Source organism: Alligator sinensis, unplaced genomic scaffold, assembly GCF_000455745.1.
Source record: "Alligator sinensis unplaced genomic scaffold, ASM45574v1 scaffold327_1, whole genome shotgun sequence".
In the NCBI taxonomy this organism is placed as follows: Eukaryota; Metazoa; Chordata; order Crocodylia; family Alligatoridae; genus Alligator; species Alligator sinensis.
This window is the reverse complement of record NW_005842379.1, coordinates 539,843-547,913: the sequence shown is the minus strand read 5'-3', so window position 1 is coordinate 547,913 and position 8,071 is coordinate 539,843.

Genomic DNA, 8,071 nt, shown 5'->3' with positions numbered 1-8,071 from the left:
CTCCCTTGGAAAACATGTAGTAACTTTACTGCACAGGATGCATTGTATGACTTATCTCCTAATGGTAGGTATTAGCTCAATGCAAACTGTGGCAGAAATGCCACCGTCTGTGTCCCTCTCCAGAAATCTGTCTCTGCCAGCGTGAGAGGCTGGTGTTGAATTCCTCAGGGAGGGGGATCACAAAAGCCTGGTGCCTCGGGTGTGGATTCTCTGCTCACCTGGGAAGGGGGAGGGAAAAGTCCCGCTCACTGGCCCAGGTAACAAGTGATGCTTTTTAAATTGATTGGCTAGTGGCCAGCACTGGCAGCTTCGATTGGACCAGGCTGCTGAGGTCAGAAAGGTTATTTAAAGGCCCGGTCCAGGAAGAAGGCAGCCTTTAGCCATTAGCCATGCGGTCATCCAGGGGAATCTGAAACTGGGAGAGCAGCTTCACCATCTGAAACTGGCTCTCTTCTCATAACTGCATGCTCAAAGAGTGACCTGCCTCCAGAGGAAAACTCCAACCACCTCTGGATGATGCGTGTGAGTAAGCTACTCGAGATCCAACTAGATATTTAGCTTACAGTAACTCAGATGTGTGCTCAAAAGGGCTGCCTCAGCCTTGCTGGTTTGCTCTATGGGATTCCTCTGATATTTCTATGATATTGCTCTACCTTTTACCCTTTTTTCACCCTACCCCCTGTAATCAATAAAGTTCTCCTTTATGACTGGTGTGGGAGACTTATTGAGGGGCAGGTCTAAATTATGCCTAGGAGGCCCCTTAGGTCTGTGGACTAAGGGAGACTTTCCTATTAAGCCCCTGACTTGGGGAAGTGCCCCAAGTGCCTATATTGGGTCTAGTACCAGGTGGACGATCAGGCCTGTGTTTACCAAGGTGTGCAGAGCCAGAATTAAGTCCAGAGCCTTGGATGGTGTCAGTGGGAACCCCAGGCTAGCGGGTGTGCTCCAGGGAAGGGGTCAGCCAAACATGAGACACCCCAGGGAGGGCACTCGGAGCCTGGAAGGTGGTTGGGCACAGTGAGGTGGGTGGCTCAACGCAGAAGCGCCCCCTACTGGCCTGCCACACAAACCACCTTCCTTGCTGCCACCCAGTGACTAGGTTCTGGAACAGCACCTATTGAAGGCAGCCAGGTAAAGAGGGCTGGTCATGCTATCAGCATAGGGATGCAGCAGGGCACCCGGGGATCAGAGGCAGCAACAACTTCCAGTTGCCCCCATGATCATGATTGCAATCACACAGCTGCCAACATCAGCTGCTTTTCCCCCCCTTCCCCCACAAATTTGTGCTCAGAATGGTTGCCCCATTTGCCCAGCCCTAGTTACACCACTAGATTTTGTATCCACTCCTTACTACCGAGTAAATTTACTACAGAATAAAATCTTGGGTAAATGACTCTAGAGTCAATGAGTCATGTGTCTGCACCTTCAGAGAAAAAGGAATTTCTTTGGCAAGCTGCAAGAAATCAATCTGAGGAACTCAGTGAGGATATAGCCAATAGCTGCCCATGTAACAAATCATCAAAACAAACGTTCAGCACCTAGGATAGCACACAGCTGTCCAGCTGTTGCACATGAATGTCTGAGATACTGGGAAGCTTGGGGCCAGGCTCCAAATGCCATACAATTGGCAGGCTATCTTGCTGTTATCAATAGTACCTGATGCATCTACTTGATTATAACTGATCGCTCCCTCTATATTTTTTCATCCAAGACAAACTATCAAGAAAAGTCACAAACACATACACCTATGTATCTATATCAGTATATATCTATATACAGTGTAATATAGATAGCTAGACAGATAGATTAGATATGTATGTATAAACAGTCAGTATTGGTAATAATATCCTAGATTATTAATGAATTTCTTTTACACTTCATGCATCTGGAACAAGGAAATAATACCAGTCATTATCAGCACTATGACTATGGTCATTCCTAGTGGTCCCAGTCAGGGTTGGAACCACCTCTTGCTCCTGCTCCATGCAGTACAAAACCATGATGATAGATAATCCCCCTAACCATAACCTAAGTAGATAAGACCACAAAAGACCAGGACAGAAAAAGGCCCAAAGGAATTAAATGACCAAGGTCACATAGCAGATTCGTGGCAGACCCGAGTGTTCCAGTCCAGTGCCCTGTCCATCTATTGAAGCTCATTTGCCCTCTGTATTTCTCACATGCCAGTGGCCCTGTGCTGTTGAGTTTAGATCCTCTATGCTGTCAGGAGAATACTTATCTCCAAAAATACATAATCATAGGAATGTAGAGCTGGAAGGTGCATCAGGAGGTCATTCAGTCCATCACCCTATGCTGAGGCAGCATCAGGTATAACAAGACCATGCTTGGCAGTCAGTTGTCTAAAGAGTCAAAAAGATTCCACAGCTTCTGTAGGTGACCTGTCCCACCTCTTCATTGTCCTTAAGGTAGAAAGTTCTCCGTAATCCCATATCTAACCTACATCTCTCACTGCAATGTATGCCAATAGATGTTCATCTTATACCCAGCATGTTTTACAAATTTAAATTAAATTCAATGGAAAAATTATTTTCATAAAAGCCATTCTGCTCCAACATTAATTCACTATGCAGTCTTGGGCAGCTCATTTGATGCCATGCCTTACAAGAGAGGGTTGGGAGGATAGACAGTTTGTATTTGTAAAATTTGATGAAGGGGGAAAAGGCAATTTCAAGTTTGGAGGGAAAGCCTAATGGCATCCGTGCCTTTAACTATCACCTCAGCCCTGTGCCTTGTTAACAGATGCTTGGGCCCTCTACAAGGCATGACGGGGGAGCTGCTTACTTTCCAACCTTCTGCCCTACTGCCCTTGGACACTTCGCTCTTAGTGGAATTAATTTATTTGTAAGACACAGATCAGATAGTCTTCATGAATATGATGTTGACACCATACTTTCTATTAACTTTCATATTCAAGCTGTAGTGTAGGGGAAAAAAGCAGTTTCCTCAGAAAAGCTACCCAGCATGCTTAAGGCAGGCTTAATACAGATAAATAAGAACCTCACTGAGTACAGCTCCATGCTGTAGTGCATTGATTCGTAGGAAGTGTATTTTGATGGGCTAATGCCCTCACATCCCTGACTGAGATACTTCTCTGATGATCCTATGCACTCTCCCTTCTGACTGAACAGCAGAGTCCATCATGAGACTCACAGAGTGTCTACAAATGGCTTTTGTGACCTGCAGGACAAAAACATAGTCTTACTTATAAGCTGAGAGACAAAAATCAGTCAGGCCTTCATAGTTTTGTTGTTCATGAAAGGAACACAATTTGGTAGCATGTACTTGGAAGCAGATGGTTGAAAGGCCATAGCTAAAACAACTTAAAGGGTAAAAGGTAAAGCTTAAGGGGAAAATAATTGGTGTAGGCCTTGCTTGTTTAGGATGAGTAAAGAAAGGCCAAAAGGTGAACCAGAGCTGAGTAGTAAAAAGCTCTGTCACTCATTATCAAGGCTTGAAGTCTAACTTCGCTCATTCTCTCTAATTTACATCATTTCAACTACAGCCTACTCACAAAGGGGCTATGGAGATATTGTACCATGCCGTAAGCACCCAGCTGGATGTCCTCCTGGGGGATAAACACTAAGGAAGTAGCACGTGCAGTACCCCAGGAAAAGAGATTCCCCCACCTTTACCCAGCTCCCCTGGCATGTGTGACAAATGGAGTGAGGTTGGTTCACCTGTGTCTTGAATTGGACTGCACAGGCACTGCACTGCAGCAGGCCCCATGGCAAGGTGGTGGAGGCTTATTGCACCACATCCTGGGTTTCAGTCAGCCAGCACCTGGTCCTGTGCATGTAGAGAAATAGTGCCCCAAAACAAAGTCTGCTCCATTGCAGGGCATGGGGCAGAGTGGGTCCCAGTCAGGGTAAAAATGGCTGTTTCCTATTACTACAGTGTGGCCTGGTGTCCAGTGGTTACCATTAAAAAAGCAGCACCCACTGAGTACAATATGCAGGGGCATGCGAGTTCTTCACTGCTTCTCCCCCATGCTTAGAACAGGAGACTCCTATAGTAACCCAACTCCTTGAAGCCAAGGGACTTGGCCATATTGTTTTTAATTTAGTTTACAGTGACAAATACTTAAAGCAATGATTTTCCTCCAGGGTGCCATGGCATCCTGGGTTGCTTGAGATCCTTTAAAGGGTGCTGTGGGGTGCCACGCAATGTTAGCATAGTTAGATGTGCAAATATGATTCACAGGATAAAACTAGAGATTTTGAATAAAAAATCATTGCGTTAAAAATGTTTCTGCCCTGCTGTAGTCCTTCTGAGTTTGCAACAAAAGAATTTCTTTAGTATTTCTCTGTAGTAAAAAAATGAGTGAAGAGTAGGAACTGGCATTTTCCAAGGGATACTTTGTAAGTCTAATGAGGGATGCCTGGAGTCTGAAAATGTTGAGAGCCAATGGCTCAAAAGCAACATTTCAGATAAAGGTCCTTTCATCCCAGATTTTGTACAAAGAAAAGAATTAGAAATCTCCTGTAAGTGGGAATCTTGAGAATGTTTAATAATATGTCTGGAGAGAACCATTTTAATAAAGCTAAATAAAAAAGCCAGCTCTACTTAATTACACAGGTGCCCATGTAATAATTTCTTGTTTCCACAGCAGGCTGAAAGGCTGCTTCTGCAGCTCAATAGTAAAGCGATTATTTGTCAAAAGGGAAATCTAGGTTAGACCACTCAGAACCATCAGGAAACAGCCAGCCTTCATGAGGTCACCCCCTGCCTATCTTTGCTCTGCAGAAATAAAGCAATACTGGCAAAGAAAGGGCAGGCAGACTCCAACTCCAGAGATGGCTTCTACCCATCTGTAAGGGTCAGCTCCAAAATGCAGTGTCCATTAGAGATGGGCCTGCAAAAGGCAGGCCTCTTAATTCAGGAAGTAATGATGGGGATTTTCAGATCAGGGATTTCAATTTGACTCAATACAGAGATTCTAAATAGTTCAGATCTTAATTTGGAATTTGAGGGGAAAAAGCATTCAGAGTTCATCTCCCAATCACTGTGATCACTATTCAGCTCCCAATGATCATGCATTGTTTTTGTCTGGCTGGGAAATTTTATATTGGCACTTAAAAAGGTTGATTTTGATAAGTTTAGTGCTAGTGAAAGATGCTAGGCTAGCTGGGAGCCCTGAGCACAGGGCAAGAGCAAAGCAAAGCTCCCTCAGAGTACCCCTTGCCAAGGAGCAGACAGCCTAGTGCATGCACCTACACCCAGTTCCAACACATTTCAAGGAAAGGGGACAGAAATGCCCAGTCCAAAACACAGATGGTCTTTCACCCAAATGGTTTACTATGATAGGCCCCTTGAGTTGCCTTTTTGGGTGTGGGTGGAATGGATGGAAGGATGCTTTTCAAAAGTCCTCATTGTCAAAAACCAAAAATAACAGCCTTCATACATTCTACACCTATGCTAAGAAAAACAAGCGTACACAAAAAGCCCTCGATGAGCTTCCTGATCAGCAGTGAACTGTTCAGCAGCGGTGGCCAGGTTTCAGAGTCGCAATTAATACTGGCTAGGTGGAACAGAGAAGAAAGTTCAAAGAACTCATGAGGACAGGTTGCATGCAGATAGCACAGGAAGAAAGCTAAAAGGGAACTGCATATACTGATGACCACTGATTTCTGTAAATTCACTGTCATGCCATTGCTAGGAACCCTCTTATCTCCCAGCTGCACTTCAGTGGTGCAGGATCAGGTCTATGGTCCACCGAACTGCTCCCAAGCTGCAGGACATTTTTCTAGGATTTTGTTTGGCCTATTAAACAATACTATTCTGATTAATTTGTATTGCAACAGCAGCCAGTATCAGAACCCCATTATGAATTGCAGTGTGCAAACACACAGGACACAGTCCCCGTCTCAAAAGAGCTGACAACCATGCTTTTAAATCTCAATCAGTGGTATTTTTGCAATGCTTCCCATCAAAGACTGCTCCATCCATTATGACACCCCACTGTGAGGGAGTACCTCTGGGGGGATGGAATTGTTTACCTCAGGGTGAGCAATGTGGCACATAAGGCATATAAGCATTATTTTGTTGTGCCGCTGTGCACCCCTCTTCAGTCACCTATGATACTGTCCCCACCGGATAGGAAACTGCATGCCCTAGACCAGTGGTTTTCAACCTGTGATCTGCAGACCCCTGGGGGTCCACAGCCACAAAAGATGATTATGATCAATACCCACACTTACAATTCAAAGGGGTCCGTACTTTCATTCAAAAAAATTTAGGGGTCTGCAAATGAAATGCAAATGAAAAAAGGTTGAAAACTACTGTCTTAGCCAATTAGTGCTGACTGGCCTTTCCATAGGAGTCTCCACACCATAGTTTCAAGGGCTGAACACGTGCAGACTGAGGGCACCCATACACATGTCGGATGTCTGCTCTGATGAGTGCTACTTAGCACCTGTAGGAGCAGACTTGATTAATTGAGTCTGCAGAGTATGCCAGTTAGCATGCTTTAGCAGCCTCTGTGTAACTATTCACTATCCCCAAGCTTTAAAATGGCTGCAGGGGCAATTTAACTAACGCTTATCAAGTGAGCTCTAGTTAAAGCGCCCCCGCCACCATTTTGAAGGATGGGACGCTGATACACGTGATGCTGGAGGTACTTTAATTAGAAGGGCCCTTGGAGCCTTTCGAATTAAAGTGCGCCCCCCCTCTCCCCCCGGAGCACAAGTAAAGATGCTCTGAGCAGGGGTGGATTAACTCTTTAGTAGGCCCTAAGCAAACAAACTCATAGGCCCCTACTTTTTCACTCAATAATTATAATATGTAAAATAAGCACAGCTGGGCTCCTTCTTCACTTAGGGCCCTAGGCATGTGTCTAGTTTGCCTGTGTGTTAATCCAGTCCTGGCCCTGAGTGCTTATATTGCTGCAGGTCAGGGTTAAGAGATATCAGCAGAGGGAAGGCTGGAAAGAAGAACAGAAATGTCTGACCCACAGTAGAAACCTTTAGAGCCCTATTTTTTGTCAGCAGTAGACTGCCACCCTCACTGAATGCTGCCCTGGTCTGGACCACTGAATGTTTCCCAAAACAACCAGGGGTAGGCTTGAGTTTCAGCATTCTGCCTACAGCTGGGTTTTAAACACCCTGAACTATGTGACTGTTTAGATTGGAAGGGATTGTGCTGCCACATTATAGAGAAGGGTCATCTCCGAGCTACAGTGCCACAGCTACAGTCATCGTTTAAAGGCCCATGTAGATCCAAGGGTTTGATTCTAGCCTATCTCACAGCTGTCCCATTATTTAAATCACACATATTTCATTTGTGTCAGCTTCAGATAAGAGAATAAAAACTTCCCTTGTGCACATTGTGCAGTGTTCCCTGAGGAAAAAGGCTAGGCTGGAACTTGGTAATATCAAAGACAGAGACCGATCATGCTTACTGCCCAAGAAATACTTTGCCAGCTCCTTACCATGCTGCAGAGCCAGCCAGCACAGTGGAATGTCACCTTCACTAGCAGCAATGATGGATGACACTTCTCTACTACCAGTCTCCAGCTGGCTGGAGAGTCATATAGATACTGAAGAAAACCGTTCCTTGATTCTCTTTGGAAATCCTGCTTCACCCCTCTCTCCTGATATTGTTACACACACACACACACACACACACACACACACACACACACGATTGTGGCTAATCTGGAAATCTAATATGAAAAATAGTACTCCATAATACACTAGCCTGCTGATGTTTGGAACGGGATCTTGGAGTCATCATTGACTCCAAGATGAACATGAGCCGCCAATGCCAGCCCACAGCCAGCAAGGCCAGCCATACCTTGTCATGCATCCAAAGGTGCATCTCAAGCTGGTCCAGAGAGGTGCTACTCCCCGTCTATGCGACTTTGGTCAGGCTGCAGTTTGAGTACTGCATCCAGTACTGGGCGCTGCACTTCAAAAGGGATGTGGCCAGCCTGGAGAGGGTTCAGAGGAGGGCCACCTGCTTGACTTGAGGCCCTACGAGGAGAGACTGAGGGACCTGTACCTGTTCAGCCTCAGAGGAGGCTGAGGCGGAACCTAGTGGCTGGCCTCAAGGC